This window comes from Cynocephalus volans, chromosome 8 (assembly GCF_027409185.1).
Source record: "Cynocephalus volans isolate mCynVol1 chromosome 8, mCynVol1.pri, whole genome shotgun sequence".
NCBI classification, from domain to species: Eukaryota; Metazoa; Chordata; class Mammalia; order Dermoptera; family Cynocephalidae; genus Cynocephalus; species Cynocephalus volans.
In genome coordinates, this window is record NC_084467.1 from 112077501 (window position 1) to 112096216 (window position 18716).

Consider the following 18716-nt stretch of genomic DNA (forward strand, 5'->3'; position numbering starts at 1 on the left):
AAAAGTCTCTGCAGCTTTACTAGCTCAGAGTTGCAGTCCTAGTTGGGTTGAGTGGTGGACAAGCTAGAAATTCAAATGGAAAATAAGAGAGCCATAGAAGGGCTGTGATAAGCTCTTCACACATCCCTGGCTGACTGGGAAACTGTATACATGGAGGATACCTGAGAGAGACCAGTGAAAAATAAAAGACAAGGCAGACTTGAGAACTGGCTGCAATCTTTTTTTTCATTATTTATAATCAGATTTGAAATATGGTTTGAGCTCAAATGAAATGTTTTCCCTAACAACTGTCTTCTCAGTTGATGTGTTGCTGTTGATGATTACAACTTGACACAAATATCTATTGTGACTTTCTTGGCTTTTCCCAGTTTGGTCATTGACTATCTGGACATCTTGTAGGCTCTGATTTTGGGGGGTTTTCTGTCATCCACGGCTCTGCTCCTTGCTCCAACTTGGAGATCACCTCAGGTTTGGTAATACAGTCCCCCATCAACACCAGGTTGCTGTAGGTCTCCAGCATCAATGTCCTTATGTAAAGTCCTCTGAGCATCATTCAGATCTTACCACTCCTCCCTAGTGAAGTCCACAGCCACATCCTCAAATGATACCAACCCCAAAGATTTGTTCATTTTCTGTTGCTCTTGGAAATGCTTAGAGAATGCTGGCAGCATAGCTTCAAGGAGGTAGAATCGAACCCCAGAATCTGAGGAGCAGCAAGAGAGCAGCAGCAGCTTCCAGAACTTCCAGGCCTGGCTGAAAATTTTAATGTTCTTCTCAATCTTCAAACAGATCTATTTGCAAACGTGGATGCCTTATGGTCTTGAGGTGTTTGAACACAAACCATTGGCTGACCACTATGCTATGCAGCCACCCTTGTAAGAACCCAAATGCCCCAAGGGATCACACCCTGATCACATAAGTCCTTCTCGGCCACACCTCATCATGGCGCTGGTTGCCCTTCTCTTCTGTATTCTCCTTCCCGCCGGCGCAAATTACACACCAATCAGCTCCCCACCAAACCCCATGCGGTATGCTAAGTAGGGATTGTATTTTAAGCCAATCAGCTTTCCTCTTCAAGCCCTATATATGTGTGTGTGTGCTGCCTAATAAACGGGCTCTCTCCGGTGGATCGTCAGCTGGTGTTGACTCTTCCTTTCATTTGGTGCCGAAACCCGGGACGGAGTTTCTCTCGAGCGGCGACACTTTTCGGATCGCAGCGACAGCACCTTCTGAGTCGCCCCACAGGGCTCCCTCGAGCTGTAACACTTTTCAGATCACAGTGGCAGCACCTCTCGAGTCACCCCTCAGGAACTCCGTCCCACCAGGACCGGCCTCCCTTCCACCGCTCACCATTGACGGTCCACCCTCGTCCATTGTTTTCAGCGCTGGCTTCTTCCACTCACCACCGCTCATCATTAGGGAAGCCCCCTTTTCTAAAGGGCACCGGCCCTTTTCAGGCTACCACAGGGAGTCTAGATCGTCCGGTAGACCCTAACGCCCATACCCACCCCACCACGGTCTTCACGACCACCATAAATTCCCAAACTATAACAGGTTCCAAAGCCCCGGTAAACTTTTACTTTCATTTTTGGAGGTTAAAAGCCCCATTCTGTTCTCTCCTTCTCTCTTTCACCCTCTTGTCCACCACTCTCTTCTAATCTCTGTCCGATTTCCGTCTCTCTCCACTTCCCGGGTCCGGGATCCGACCAGAAATTCCTAGGGCTAGGTTTCCTTCAGGCACCGGGCTTTTGCCCTAGAGAAGTGAAGGTCTGGGTGACGACCCACACCTCCCTTCTCTCCTCCTGGTTCGTACCTGAACCTGCCGGGACTAACGTGACCTACTGGGGACGCCCTCTAGGATCCCGCTTTTCCCAACCGGCCGAAGGATCTGTCTTATCACTAATCTCTGTCCAATTTCTGTCTAAAATTCCCATTAAGAGACCAGAATGGGCGCTTCCTCCTCCTCCCTAGAGGACTCTCCACTTCAATGCCTTCTGAAAAACCTCACCAATCTTTCCCTCAGGCCAGATATTAAGCCCAAACTCCTTACCAAATTCGGCACACAAGATTGGCCTTATTATCCTTTAGATAATCAAAACACATGGCCCCCTGAGGGCACATTAGATCCTAACATTCTACGGGACCTCTTTAACTACTGCCAGCGCCTAAAAAAATGGAAGGAGATCCCTTACATCGAGGCTTTTCGCCTCTTGGCTCAGAACCCCACCCTCTGCTTCTCCTGTGCTCCCTCTCAAGTCCTTTTAGCCTGTAAACCCTCTTCACAGTCACCCCTCGATCCTTGCACCTTCGACCCTGCTGATGAACCCCCACCCTACCGATCTCCTCCTCCCCCAGTGCCTCCAGCGTCTGCTCCTCTTCCCCTGTCATCCGCGTCACCTTCTGCACCTCCAGCGCCATCCACTCCCCCGTCTTTACCCTCACCTACCCCTGACCCACTAAGCCCCCCTTTCACCCGTTCCCGAGGTCCTCCCCCCGCCCCTTTAACAATCGCCCCACTACGTGAGGTAGCTGGGGCTGAAGGAGTAGTTAGGGTCCATGTTCCCTTTTCCCTAGCTGACCTTACAGAATTAGAAAAAAGACTAGGCTCTTTCTCTACCGACCCTACCACCTACATTAAAGAATTCCAATGGATCCTGCAGGCCTACAGCCTCACACATCATGACATCTTCGTGCTCCTAGCCAATACCCTCCTCCCCGAGGAACGCCGCAGGGTCTGGGATACAGCCCAAACCCATGCCACTGACACCCATCGTACCAATCCGAATCACCCGCCAGGCCCCCAAGCAGTCCCAGAACAGGAACCTAATTGGGATTATAACACAGCCCAGGGAATCCAGGCTTGAGACTGTTTTGCCTCTTGCTTAATAATTGGCCTCAAAAAATTGGCTCGCAAGGTCGTCAATTTCCAAAAATTCAAGAAATTATCCAAAAAAAGGAGGAAACTCCCTCTGAGTTCCTCAATAGATTAACTCAGGCCTTTCAACAATACACTAACTTAGACCCCAACTCAGAAGATGGCCAGCATGTCCTTATGACCTATTTCCTGGCCCAATCCTACCCCGACATTAAAACTAAACTTAAAAAATTAGAGCAGGGTCCTGCAACCCCTCAGACCGAAATCCTGTCAGTGGCCTTCAAGGTTTTTCATAATCGGGAGGAGGAAAAAGAACGTCGAAAACAAAAGGCCGACCACGCCAACTTCCAGATGTTGGCCCGGCTTATCAAACCCCCCGGGCACCCTCCCACAGCCTCCACCTCTAAGCCTCCACCTGGAGCCTGCTTTAAATGTGGAAAGGAAGGGCATTGGGCAAAGGCTTGCCCCACCCCCAGGCCACCCACCACTCCTTGTCCAAAATGCAAAAAGAAGGGACATTGGGGATCTGATTGCCCCCTCGCCCGAAGGGGTGAGGGACCAACTGCACCACAGTCCCCCAACCGTGGACACCACCTATGGTGGGCCTCGCTGAGGAGGACTGACGGAGCCTTGGGCCCTTCCCGACCATCTCTATAACAAAGCAGGAGCCCAGGGTATCCATGGTTGTGGACGGCCACCCAATGTCTTTCCTCCTGGACACTGGAGCCACCTTTTCGGTCTTAAGGGAATATAAAGGCCCCACCACCTCCAGCAGCTCTCCTATAGTCGGGGTAGGAGGTAAACAAATCTTTCCCCAAAAAACCCCTTTTAACCTGCTGCCTTCAAGGCACTCAATCCGTTTTCTCCCATTCCTTTCTAGTCATGCCACAATGCCCAGTCCCCTTGTTGGGACGGGACATTCTATCATGGCTTCAAGTCTCCATTACCTTGCCCCTGTCCTCTTCCTCTTCCCCCGTTTCCTTCCTCCTAGCGCTAGTTCAAGCCCAAGATCCTACTAATTCCACCCCTCCAAAAAAGTCCTTACCCATCCTGACGCACCCTGTTAACCCCACAGTTTGGGACACTGCCAGCCCCGCTCTGGCCCAGTGTTCCCCTGTACACATAAAACTAAAAGACCCCTCCAAATATATTTGCCAGGCTCAGTATCCATTAACCACAACAGCCCTCCTCGGGTTAAGCCCCATCATTCAGGACCTATTAAAAAAAGGGGTATCTCCGTCCCACTCGCTCCCCTTTCAATGCTCCCATACTCGCTGTAAAAAAACCTAATGGCGCTTTTCGTCTCGTCCAAGATCTCCGTCTTGTTAATGCCGCTGTCATTCCCATTCATCCCCTTGTATCAAATCCATACACTCTTCTTTCCAAGGTCCCAGCGACCTCTACTCATTTCTCGGTTTTGAACTTAAAGGATGCCTTCTTTTCCATACCCCTGGAAACCGGCACTCAGGACATTTTTGCCTTCACATGGACCGACCCCCATTCCCGCCACTCTGAACAACTCACTTGGACGGTCCTGCCACAGGGATTTCAGGATAGCCCTCATATTTTCGGGCAGACCCTAGCACAGGACCTCAGATCTTTTCACTTAAACCATCCAGAGTCCACCTTATTACAATATGTGGACGATCTCCTTCTATGCAGTCCTTCATGGGAACAATCCCAAGCTGACACTGCCCATTTGCTTAACTTCCTAGCGGGTAAGGGATATCGAGTGTCCCCCGCCAAAGCCCAAATCTCCTTGCCGTCTGTAACCTACCTTGGTTTTCTCCTCTCCCTGGAAAGAAGGAAATCACCCTGGACAGGAAACAGCTTCTTACTGACCTGCCCATCCCCAAAACCAAAACAGAATTCCTATCTTTCCTGGGTCTAGCCGGATATTTCAGAGCATGGATCCCCAATTTCTCTTTGCTAGCCCGACCTCTCTATAATATGAGTAAGGGTCCTCCGGAAGAACCTTTACTCTCCTCACCTAAGCGCCCTTTTCTCAAGCTTTGGCAGGCCCTTCTAACGGCCCCTGCACTTCATCTCCCTGATCTAACAACCCTTTTTCCTTTATGTTCATGAAAATGTGGGACAAGCTCTAGGCGTCCTAGGACAGAATTATGGCCCCTCCTTTGCCCCCATAGCATACCTATCAAAACAATTGGACCCCACTGTACAAGGCTGGGCACCCTGTCTAAGAGCCCTAGCAGCGGGGCAGTTACTGCATAAGGAGGCATCCAAATTATCATTTGGGGCACCTCTCACCATTCTCTCACCATATCACCTCAAAGACCTCCTTACCTATAAGGCTCTCCAATCCCTCCCACCTTCCAGAATCCTAACCCTCCTATCCTCGTTTCTGGAAAATCCTGCCCTATCCTTCACTACCTGCCCACCCCTAAATCCGGCCACCCTACTGCCTATACCAGATTCCCCCAACACCCCTTTGCACAGCTGCGTAGAAAGCCTTCAGAATTTCATACCTTACCGCTCTTCCATCACTGAGGGACCCCTATCTCACGCTGATCTCGCATGGTTCACGGATGGGTCCTCATTCAAGGAAGGAAACACTTATTACGCAGGGTATGCCATAGTCTCCCTTGATTCGGTTATAGAAGCCCAACCTTTACCCAGGGGTACTACCAACCAGCAGGCTGAACTTATCACTGCCACGCGAGCCTGCGTTCTAGCTGAAGGAAAAACTCTTAACTTATACACGGACTCCAAATATGTCTTTCATATACTCCTCTCTCATGCCGCCATATGGAAAGAACGCGGTCTGCTTAACACCAAGGGTAACACAATCACCAACTCAGCTTTAATCTCCACATTAATCGAGGCATCCCATTTACCTTGTAAATTAGGAGTCATTCATTGCAGATCCCACTAGAGGGACGATTCCCCAATCACTCGTTGGAATTGTAAGGCTGACCTCGCCGCACGCACTGCGGCACGGCACCCACAGACACAAAACCAACTTCCCATTCTTCCTTACGGCCCCCAGGGTTCATAGACACCCTCTCAGCCCCAATCACCTAATGATGATAAGTCCTCTCTCTTTTGCTTGCTCCATGACGTGTTTCACTCTAGCCCCCAAGCTTTATCCCAGTTTTTACAAGCCTTCTTCTCAATCACCCCATCTGACAAAGCCCTCTTGCAAAAAATCTCCTCCTCATGCACAATCTGCCAGCCTACCAATCCTAACACCCCTCTCAAACCTGGGCCATACCCTTCCCACCAGGCCAGAGGTCTCACACCCGCAGCCGACTGGCAAGTCGATTTTACACACATGCCTTCCGTCCGGCGCCTCAAATACCTCTTGGTGTTTGTTGATACCTTTTCAGGATGGGTAGAGGCATTCCCAACATCCAATAAAAAGGCCTCCACCGTAGCCCAGACTCTCCTTTCCCAAATCATCCCACGATTTGGGATGCCTACTTCTGTTCAATCTGACAATGGACCTGAATTTACTGCCCAGATAGTACAAAAACTCTCCCAGTCGCTCTCTCTCCCCTGGCACCTACATTGCTCTTACCGACCTCAGGCATCTGGAAAGGTAGAAAGAATCAATAGACATACTAACTAAATTATCTCTGGAATTACACCTTGATTGGGTCCGTCTTCTACCTCTCGCTCTACTCAAGGCCAGAGCTCTCCCAAAGAGGCCCTCCAATCTTTCCCCTTTTGAAGTCATGTATGGTAGGCCCCTCCTACCCCCGGGGATCACAGCAACTGAAGGACCCATACCACCCACCATGGCCTTACCCTTGCTCTCCCACCTTCGCACCGAATTATGGAAGTACCAGGACTGGCTACTTCCAGATCCGTCACTTTCCAAAAATAACCTTTCACTCAGCCCAGGCCAATTAGTCCCCGGAACCCAAAACCCCCCTAACCCCTAAGTGGGAAGGCCCATGTCTGAAATGAAAAATTCGCTTAATGGGCCCAATAGCAGATTTGAGATAGCAGCAGAAAAGCTTAATAAATTTGAAGACAAGGCCGGCCCGTGGCTCACTCAGTAGAGTGCAGTGCTGATAACACCAAGGCCACGGGTTCGGATCCTATATAGGGATGGCCGGTTTGCTCACTGGCTGAGCGTGGTGCTGACAACACCAAGCCAAGGGTTGAGATCCCCTTAACGGTCATCTTTATAAAAAAAATTAAAAAAAAAAAAAAATAATAATAATAAATTTGAAGACAGAGCAATAGAAATGATCTAATCTAAGAATAGAAACAAAAATGATTGAAGAAAAAATGAACAGAGCCTCAGTGACCAGTAGTACATCAAGCATACCAATTTACATGTAATGGGGTTTCCAGAGGAGAGGTGTGAAAGGGTCAGGGGAAAAAAAAGCAAAAACCAAAAAACAGTTGAAGAAATATGGCCAAAACTCCTTGGTTAGAGTGCAACCTTGTAACACCAAGGTTGAGGGTTCGGATCCCCTTACCAGCCAGCCACAAAGAAAAAAAGGAAAGAAAAGAAATAATGGCCAAAATTTCTCAAATTTGATGAAAAAACATTGCGGATCTAAGAATCTCAATATACCTCAAACACCCAGACACATCATAGTCAAATTGCTTAAAGACAGAGACGAAAAGAAAATCGTGAAAGCAGCAAGAAAAAAAGACTCATCAAATGCAGAGGAAGAACTATATGATTAATGACAGACTTTTCATCAGAAACAATGGGGTTCAGGATGTGATGGAACTACATATTCAAACTGCTGAAAGAAAATAAAAAACTGTCAACCAAGAATTGTACGTTTAGGGAGACTCTCCTTCAAAAATAAAAGCAAAGTATGGGGCCAAGCCCGTGGCGCACTCGGGAGAGTGCGGCGCTGGGAGCACAGCGATGCTCCCGCCGTGTGTTCAGATCCTATATAGGAGTGGCCAGTGCACTCACTGGCTGAGTACTGGACACAAAAAAGACAAAAAAAAAAAAAAAAAAAGCAAAGTAGACATTCCCAGATAAACACAAACATTCCCAGATAAAAACAGAATTTGTTGTAAACAGATCTGTACTATAAGAAATAAAAAGAAGTCTTTCAGGTTAAAAGAAAATGACACTATTTGAATGAATGAATCCATGGGAGGAATGAAAACAGCAGGAATAGATAATACAAGGAATCTTCAAAAAATTCATGGAAAAATTTGTTTTATCTTTTAATTATATTTTTCCACAAACTTTGTGAAGTACCCTTGTATGTGGTAAGCATAGAATACTGTGCATGAGTGTTTGTATGTGTGCCTGCCTTCTTAGTTTCCTTAAAAATATTATAATTGTTAAATTGTTCATTGTAACACGATTTTTGGGTTTATAACATATATAGATGTAATATAATTCACAAAGAGGTAAATATTCCACGATATTGGCACAAAGGAGGGGGAGGAAATGGAGCTATACTGAAGCAAAGCTGGACCAGGACAGTAAAGGAGAATCATGGGAAGATAAAAGACATGAGACACATAAAAAACAAACAGCAAAATGGCAGACATACATGCAAACATTAATCATTACATAAAATGTGAACAGACTAAACTTCAACAGGCAGAGATTGTCAGACTGGATAGAAAAGTTGATCCAACCATATTCTGTCCACAAGATACACACTTTAGATTAAAAAGCACACATAAGTTAAAAGTAAAAGGATAGAAAAAGAAGTAACATACAGCAATCAGTAACCACAGACAGAATGGCTATATAAATATCAGGTAAATAGACTTATTTTTTACTGGAAGAAAGAAAGGAAGGAAGGGAGTCTTACTAGAGACGAAGAGGGACATTTCGTAATGACAAAAGGATAAATATATCAGGAAGATATAAAAATTATAAATGTATAGGTACCTAACCACAGAGCCACAAAATTCATGAAGCAAAAATTGAGTTACAAGGAGAAGTAGACAATTCAACAATTATAGTTTGAGGTCTTAATACCCCTCTCTCAGTATTGACAGAATAACTAAACAAATTTGAACAGCACTGTCAACCAACTTGATCTAACTGGCATATATAGAACACCCAAAAAGAGCAGTATATATTACTTTAAAGCGCACATAAAACATTATCAAGGATAGGACATAAAATAATTCTCAATAAATTTAAAGTGTTGAAATTATGTGAAGTATATTTTCCAACCACAACAGAATTAAATTAAGAATCAATGACAGAAGGAAATCTAGGAAATTTCCAAATATTTGGAACTAAACAATATACTTTGAAATAACCCATTAGTCAAAGAAATCACAAGGGAAATTAGAAAACATCTTGAAGTGAATGAAAATGAAAACATCATATCAAACTGCATGGAATGAAACAAAAACAATGCTTAAAGGAGAATTTATAGGTTAAATGCCTATATTAGAAAAGAAAAAAGATCTAAAATCAATAATCTAAACTTTCACCTCAAGAAGTTGGAAAAAACAGAGTAAATCAAACCTAAAGTATGTAGAAGGAAGAATATAACAAAGACTTGAATGAAAACCAATGAAATAAAAAACAAAAATGTTAGAGAAAATCAATGAAACCAAAAGTTGATTCTATGGAAAGATCAGTAAAATAGACAAATCTTTAACTAGATTGATCAAGAAAAGATGAGCAAACATAGGGATTACCAAAATCAAGAAAGATGAGACATGTCTGTACACATCAGAAATTAAAATTATTGGGCCAGCCCATGGCTTGCTTGGGAGAATGTGGTGCTGATAACACCAAGGCCACAGGTTCAGATCACTATATAGGGATGGCCGGTTAGCTCACTTGGGAGAGCGTGGTGCTGACAACACCACGTCAAGGGTTAAGATCCCCTTACTGGTCATCTTTAAAAAAAAAAAATTTAAATTATTATAAAGAAATACTATGAATATATGTGTATGCCAACAAGTTAGGGAATTTAGATGATTTGGAGAAGACCCTAGAAAGACGCAAATTACCAAAGCTGACTAAGGAAAAAGAAAAGAAATTCCAAATAGACCTATATCAAGGAAAAGAAAAAGAATTAGAGGGCTGGGCATTTAGCTAACTTGATTAGAGCATGGTTCTGAAAACACCAAGGTCAAAGGTTCTGTCCCCTTATTGGCTAGCTGCCAAAACAAAAAAGACAAGAAAAATAATTGGAATTTAAAGTCTTCCCACAGAGAAAATCCCAGGCCTGGATGCCTTATTGATAAGTTACATCAAACATTTAAGGAAGAAATAATAACAAATTTCACATAATCTTTTCAGAAAATAGAAAAAGAATACTTCCCAACTCATTTTCTGATACTAAGGCCAGAAAACATCACAAGAAAACTATAGACCAATATCCCTCATGGATATAGATGCAAAAATTCTCAAAAAGAAAAATTAGCAAATTGAATCCAGCAACATATAAGAGAAATTATTCACCATGACCAAGTGGTGTTTATTCCAGGAATATTATTGGTTTAACATCCAAAAATCAATTGATGTAGCTGGCCTGTTAGCTCAGTTGGTTAGAGCGTAGTGTGGATAACACCAAGGTCAAGGGTTCAGATCTCTTTCTGGCCAGCGCCCCCCTTCCCCGCAAAAAAAATCAATTGATATGATAAGTCATATCAATACAAAGAAAAGGACAAAACCCACAAGATCATCTCACTAAAGGAAGGAAAAGTATTTGACAGATCCAAAATGTAGTTATGATAATACTCAATAAACTTGAGATCCTCAACCTGATATATTTTATGGTGAAAGACTGATACTTTTCCACTAAAATTAGGAACAAAGCAAGAATTTCTGCTCTTACCATCTCTATTTGACAGTGTACTAGAGGCTCTGCCTAGTGCAATAAAGCAAGAAACTGAAAGACATGGAACGGAAAGGAAGAAGTAAAACTGTCTTTATTTACAGATGCCACGACATTGTATGTAGAAAGTCCTAAGGAACCAACAATTAAAAAACCAGTAAAACTAGAAAGTTTTAAGGTAAAGCAAGTTTTCAAGGTACAAGGAAAAAAAAAAAGTATTTCTATATATTGGCAACAAACTCTCGGAAAATGAAATTAAGGAAATAATTCCATTTATAATAGCATAACAAAGAATAAAATACTTAAGAATAATTTTGATGAAGTGCAAGAGATGAATACTGAGAACTATGAAATTGCTGAGAGAATTACTATATATTTATGATTTTTGTTTGTTTTTTTTTTGGTGGCTGGCCAGTACAGGGATTGAACCCTAGACCTTGGTGTTATCAGCACCACACTCTAACCAACTGAACTAACTGGCTAGCCCCCCAAAGTACAATCTAAATAAAGGGAGATATATAATGTTCATGGATTGGAACACTTAACATTGTTAAAATAGCAATTTTTCCCAAATTTATCTGTAGATTTAATGCAATCCCTATTAAATCTGAGCAAGGTTTTGTTTTGTTTGTTTTTGAAGAAATTGACAAGCAACTTCTCCTGTTCTGTAAGGGAGTGCAGGTAGGTCATTTAAAAAGTTCATAGGGATTTGATTGATGCAGCCCCTACAGACCATCTTCTTTAGGCCTATTGCAGGAGTACAGTCCATGCCAGTTTCAGCTATTGACCTGTCGGTTCTCTTGCTTCCTCTCATCATGTGATCTGCTTGTAGCCGATGGCTGCCTGCTATCTTCCACCATGAGTAGAAGCAGCCTGAGGCCCACGCAGGATGCAGCTGTCCCAGAATCATGGTGGAATAGATGGTCCCCAGCATCACTTTCTCCAACAAATCAACCAATTTACAACTATTAAAAAGCAATAACAGCCAAGCTGGCAGGGGGGCCACTAGAGCTCAGGGGAAGAGGAGGAGAGATCTATGGAGTTCATGAAGTCAGGAGAAGTCACAATGAGAGAAAGGATCGTTCCCACCATTTCGACCTCAGCCACTTCAAGGCTGGAGCTGGTGAGTGCATGGAGCAAGAGCAGCCAAAAGCCGCAGCTATGCTCTTCCTATGAAGTTGCTCAGAGGCAGCACGAGAGAAGAGGGCCTTGATGGCTCCCAGGCCAGCAGGACTACTAACAGGGTTCCCGTGGACCCACATAGGAGTGAGAAGCCACAGACAACTTAAAAAAGGAGCCACTCAGAGGCTGGTGAGTCATTGCAAGGGATGGGTGCATGGCCCATCCCATGGGAAGTGTTTGGAGTATGGGTTGTAGGGGAGACGGGCCAGGAGGGGAACACTGGAGCACAGCAAGGACAGCTGATCTGCCCTCCAATCAGTGCAGGACCACTCAGTGGAGACTGGTCAGGAGTACAGAACTGCACGGGGTGCAGTTTGCTGAAAACACTCAGGCCCAGACCAGAGTTTCTACACAACTCAGGTGTACTTGATCACACAAAACCTGGACGTACATACAAAGTCAACAATTAAAAGCTGAGCTGATGGGCCGACCCATGGCTCACTTGGGAGAGTGCAGTGCTGATAACACGAAGGCCACGGATTCAGATCTTTTTATTAAAAAAAATAATAATAATAAAATAAAACCTGAACTGCACAAAAAGCCTTCTCCAGGGAATCAGCAGCAAAGGAGCAATTGAGTTCAAGTACAGGGCTCAAGTGCTGGTCCCCACAGGAAATTCCCCCATTTTATTTATTTATTTTTTTGTCTTTTTCGTGACCGACACTCAGCCGGCATTCCTATATAGGATCCGAACCCGCGGTGGGAGCGTCGCTGTGCTCCCAACGCTGCACTCTCCCGAGTGCGCCACGGGCTCGGCCCAAATTCCCCCATTTTAGAAGTAAGCAAAGGACAACAAATTAGTTCCAGTGCAGAGTTTAAGTAATGGGAACAACGAGTAATCCAACACAGAACTGAAAGAAAAAACAAAATACCCACAGATCAGACACAAAGTCTGATGTTAACTAGTAAAGGTATAACACCACCAAAGAACACCTATAAAACCTAGAAGGACCGGAAGCTCCAGGGCTCCCAAGCCAGGGAGGAGAGAGGGCCATGGGTCTCAGCCATGCCCCCCTGACAACCACACCCAGCCCAGCAACAACCACCAGGTTTCCAACAGAAGCACCCTGGGCTCCTGAGCCAGGGCAGTAGGGGTCCAAGGGTCTCAGCCACAACCCCCAACCTCTACACTAACCCCAGCAATGACCACTGAGCTGCCACTGGAAATGCCCTGGGTTCCTGAGTCAGGGTGGTGGGGGGCCCCCGAGGGCTTCAGCCACACCCCCTTGACATCTGCATCCAGCCTGGCAATGACCAAGCTACTGCTGGAAGCCCCCTGGTCTCCCCTGCTGGAATGAGGGGGGTGCCATGGGCCTTAACCAAGCCCACCTCCTTCCTACTTCTCCCTCCCACCCCATTTCCTTCCCCCTTCCCCTCTCTCCAACTGCTCCACAACATCTTAGAATGTAAAAAATAATAATATTAATAAATAAATAAATTAAAAACAAAATTGACCTGTGGAATTTTCCAGTGAGTACCTGTTCTCAAGTCTAGCACATACTCTGTTCCTTTTTTCTGCTTCTTCCACAGACACTGATACCGTACAGATCTAATGGCTGTTGATATTGTCCCTACCCACTTGAACTATGGGTTTAAAAGTATATTTTGTCACCTAGTTTTATTGTAAATGTTTTTATTGAATCTTTGATTTTGTTATCTACTTGTTCTATTTGTTTTTATGTGGTATTATGGATTGAATTGTGTCCACCCAAAGTTTAATGTGTTGGAGATTTGGTGCTCACTGTGACAGTGTTAAGAGTGTGCGAAATCCTGTTATGGTCATTGAAAGGTGGGGCCTTGAAGAGGTGAAGTGCCCTAGTAAAGTAATTAATAAGTTGATGGTTTAATAGTGGTCATGGGCCTGGTTCTGAGGGCTTTAAAAGGAGAGTGCACGAGGAGCTATCTGTCTCTCTGCTCTGCTGTTCTTGCCATGTGACACCCCGCATTGCTGTAGAGTCATTTCGCTAAATGTGTTCCCTGGACTTTGGACTTCGCAGCCTCCAAAACTGTAAGTAATAAATTTCTTTTTCTTATAAATTACCCAGTTGTAGGTATTTTGTTATAAGCATCAGAAACAGACTATTACATGTGGAGATTTTTAAAAATTCAAAAACTAGGCTTATATTGCTGCTGCTATCTTCCCAGAATTCCAGTCTACATTAGCTTTTTTAAACAAAATTTGTAACACTATTTGGTATCCTGAGGTAAAATTTATTGATAATAATCTATATACATAATAATTACATATATCTGCATATATATTCTTAGATTTTATGTAAAGGAGAAATAAAAGGAAAGAAATTTACAATAAAATATATTTTTCAATATGTAAATGCTCAGGCAAAACTAGAACACATAATGAAATATCCTGATCAATAGATATGTTGCATAACGACCCAAATTCCGTGAAAATGAAGCCTTTGCTAACATTTTTTTTTGCAATCGCGAATTGCCCTTGCTAAAATTCCAAACAAAATAAAGTACTATCTACCTTCAATTTACATGATGATTGCATTTCTAGAAAATTCAGTGTGTATTAAAACTGCTAAGAAATACTTTGCATTTATATACAAAAAAAGGGTCATATAATCACAAACAAGTTTTTCACCGAAATGTCCATTTGGTAGGACATTCTAAAGTCATATGGGACATAGAACAAGTCTGTTGTGTATCTTGCAGGATGTTTAGCATAGCTAGCCTCTGACCACTGACTATAAGAACTTTCCTCCCCACCCCCATGATTGTAAAACAACAACAGCAAAAATCCTGACTCCATAAATTTTCAAAATTCTTCCTAAGGGGAAATACCATCCTGATTTTTAAAAAAATTTTTAAAACTTTTTCCTTCTTTTTGCAGCTGGCTGGTATTGGGATGGAACCCTGGACCTTGGTGTTATTAGCACCGTGTCCTAACCAACTGAGCTAACCATCTGCCCCCAGCCCCCATTCCTGTGAAAAACTCTGGTCTAATAGAAGTTCAACCTGGAAACATGAGTATGCGGTATAAGGATAATGAGCATATATTACTTTAGAAACTTGGGAAAAAAAGCTAATATTTTTTTTTCTTTCTTAAAGCGATAGGGAAGAGAGTTGAGGATATGGTGATTTATGATATTTTTCAGCCTGAAAGGATCAAGGAAGGTAGCTAATGGGAGGAAGTGTATAGGGCTAGGAAAACTAAGTGTCTTAGATTAGATTCCCCCGGAAATGGACTCTGACATGGGAAGTTCTATGCAGAAGGTTTATTTAGAATGATCATGGGAGGTAACCTGTAAAGAAGTGAACAAGCCAGGACTGAGCAGAAGGAGTAGCTGACACACAACACGGTTGCAACTGAGGCCTCAACTGATCATAGTATTCTACAAGGAGTTCTGGAATGCAGGTAATTCTTCAGAGTTATCCCAAATTAAGGCAAAAGTGCCAAGATTTTGTGTCCCTGCACCAGCCAATCATTGGCAGCAGGAAACCCACTGAGAAAGGGCAAGACAATTCCTTATGGTCGAAGGTAATTTCCAGTGAGGTAGGCAGCCGTGAGCCATCAGCCGCTGATATTCTAGCAGCTGAGGAATAGGCTCATGACCCTCAAGAGAGGATCTGAGTGAAGGTTTGTAGTGTTTACTACAGTTTACCACTTGCACTACTCAGATCCATACTTCCTATGGTTGGTTTTCCCCATGGGGGAAAGCTTCCATAGGATTCTGATTGATTTTATTTCTTGGGGGAACTTTAAGAGAAGGGTAAGTGGAAAAGGCTATAGCCTTTACTTCTGCAACTGGTTCTGAGGCTCTAACAGATTCTCATTTATTCCCCTCCTGTATCACTAGTTCTAGATTTCCCTCATCTTTGACTAGTACCTCTGGTGGTCTAAGCAGCTGAATAGTGGGATGACTCAGACTCTCTCGCCCTTGAGAGTATACCTGGTTACCATGCCCTTCTCAGCCTGTGGCTGCTATACTTTTCTATTTACTGTTAAAATTGAGCTTGGGGGGCCGAGCCCGTGGCGCACTCGGGAGAGTTGCGGCGCTGGGAGCGCGGCGACGCTCCCACCGCGGGTTCGGATCCTATATAGGAATGGCCGGTGCACTCACTGGCTGAGTGCTGGTCACGAAAAAGACAAAAAAAAAAAAATTGAGCTTGGGAACACCAAGAGACATCCCAGTAGATGACCTGAATGCCAAAGTATTCTTCCTGCCCTCTATGGGAGGCTGCAATCTCCTGTCCTCCATTACAGCCAATTACTCTTGCAAGTATGATGACTCCTTTTCTTTCCTGCTTGTCTCTTGCTATAAGGACCCCAAAGTTCAAAAGAATTCCTAACTGTGACTCTGGAGGAAGCATTACATCTCTGGTGTGATGCTTAATTTTGTCAACTTGACTAGATTTGTTACTGACAGACCAGGCTCAGCTTGCCCTCTTGCACTAAACAAAGGACTCGAAAGTCCAAAAGTTGGTGCAAGGATTGGAAGGTTTATTCAGATTACCAGTATTCAACTAAATGTCTAACAAACAAAAAGAACAGTGGGGTCCACTTTATCCTAGTCCCAATCAGCAGGGCCGAACTATTCCACCGACAGTAATTTATAAAAGCAGTTCTCTCCACTGTTGTTGGCACAAAGAAGAAAAGTACAGCCTAGATTTAAATCAGAGAAACAAAGCATAGCCAGGAGCCCTGCAGGGTGCACCTATACAGAACAGTAGAAGAGGGCTCAGAAAATCAGAGAAAGGTAAAGAAAAGGGAAAGAAAAGGGAGAGTAAAAGAGAATAAAGCACTGTCTTGCTGGAATTTAGGCTGGGGGCTCCTGGAGAGACTTACCAGCAGCAGAGCAAAATAGTTCCAGTGGCCACTTGCCTCTTGCAGCTAGAGTCTCCTCTAGTGCCCGAGGCTTTCCAATTTTTGCTGGTGCAGATATAAGAGCAGCATGTGAGTTGCATGGGGAAAATCCCAGGGCTGTTCTCAGCACCCAGAGACCCCTTACCTCCTGGCTTGTACCAAATTAGGCTCTTGGGTCATAGAAATGAACAATGTACTCAGCAGTAAAGCAAGCAACACTTTATTAAAAGAGGGGATAGACTTATGCATAAAGGAGATAGCTACAGTAAAGCTAGCCCCCTGAGGGGAGCTGTTCAGGGTCTTTTATAGGGAAAGAAGATAAGTAGTACAGGCCAGCATCACTGGAGGTGGTCCATTTTTTCTTCCTGGTTGTGTCATGGGTGCATGCTTAGTTAGGGCTTTGGTCCTTGAGCCTCCTCGGTAGGTCCAAGATGGTGGTGGTGTTCATTACAGTCACCCTGGGAAGGTCATTGTAGCAGTCCCCTTGAAGCTTTGTGTTTGTGCAGGAATTCCTAAAGGGGTCTTAAGGTTAATCTGTAACTTGATTTTTACTATGGTAAACAAGCCTTGGGGAGGAGTTTTGCAACTCAGTGAATATCTGTTCCCCTCTTATCTCAATCTGTTTTACCAGGGCAGGCCAAGGGGTAATCATTTGCCCTGGGGGGATCGCATGACTGAGGAGTACAAAAGTAACAAAGTGTCCTCTGCAGAGAAAATGAAGTCAGTTTGATTCATAGGCCCATCTTTACTGTATTTCACGAATTTGCGTGTCATCCTTGCGCAGGGGCCATGCTAATCTTCTCTGTATCGTTCCAATTTTAGTATATGTGCTGCCGAAGCGAGCACTTTACTGTATTTCAGATTAAGGAATATCTAGAAATCTGGTAAAGCACTTTTTGGGTGTGTCTGAGGGCGTTTACAGGGATTAGCATCTGAGTCTGGGTGAACTGGGTGGGGAAGATCCACCCTCAATTTGGGAAGGCACCATGCAATTTGCTGGGGTCCAGAGAAAACAAAAACAGAGGCAAAGGCAAACATATCTATTTGGTGGATCTTGGATATACTCTACCCTCCTGTCCTTGGACATTGGAACTCTAGGCTCCCCCAGGCTTTGGATTCCAGGACCTATACCAGCAGCATCCCTAGGTTCTCAGGCCTTTGGCCTCAGACTGAGAATTACACCATTGACTTTCCTGGTTCCAAGGCTTCAGGACTTGGACTGAGCCACGCTACCAGCATCCACGGACTCCAGTTTGCAGACGGCCTATTGCGGGACTTCTCAGCCTTCATAATCGTGAGTTAATTCCCCTGATAAATCCTCTCTCATATATCTATATACATATCCTATTGGTTCCGTCTCTCAGGAGAACTCTGACTAATACAGATTTTGGTCCCAGAAGTGGTTCTAGAGAAACAGAGTTTTAAAGATGAATTTTTAAAATTGGTTTTGGAGGGCTGGCCCGTGGCTCACTCGAGAGAGTGCGGTGCTGATAATACCAAGGCCATGGGTTCGGATCCTATATAGGGATGGCCAGTTTGCTCACTGGGTGAGCATGGTGCTGACAACACCAAGTCAAGGGTTAAGATCCCCTTGCCGGTCATCTTTTAAAAAAAGTAAAAAAAATAAAAAAATAAAATAAATAAATAAAATTGGTTTTTAAAAAATAAAATAAAATAAAATAAAATTGGTTTGGGGGTTTCTGGAATTGGTTCTCTAACGTGGTTAAACCCAAAATTGCTAAGGGCTCTACTTCTAATAATACACGCAACACTGATAGTCCATGGCATGAACTATTTTTAGGGATAAGCAAAATAAGTGCATCTGATACTCTTAATTCTGAATGTGTGGAAAACCAAGGAATACAATAACATCTGTTAGTTGCTCCTAGCATTGCTGGACAAAGTGATGAAATAAAAGGAAGAGCCCAAGGATTTTTTTGCTCTCTCAGCTCCAGCTCCGCATAAATGATCTAAAAGTTTCTAAGTGTGCCCTGGGTCAGAATCTTATCTTTTGTACCCACCGGGCTGATATTGCTGAAAATCAAACACAAACCCTCACCAGGCG

The 18716-nt window shown here is 44.0% G+C and overlaps 1 non-coding gene across 1 annotated transcript; it reads right to left on the bottom strand.

Annotated features, from left to right (window-relative positions):
* Positions 1 to 17390: 17390 nt before the first annotated feature.
* Positions 17391 to 17497, bottom strand: LOC134385300 (U6 spliceosomal RNA). The gene has a single exon (XR_010024293.1). It is a non-coding gene; the product is annotated as a U6 spliceosomal RNA (small nuclear RNA).
* Positions 17498 to 18716: the final 1219 nt, after the last annotated feature.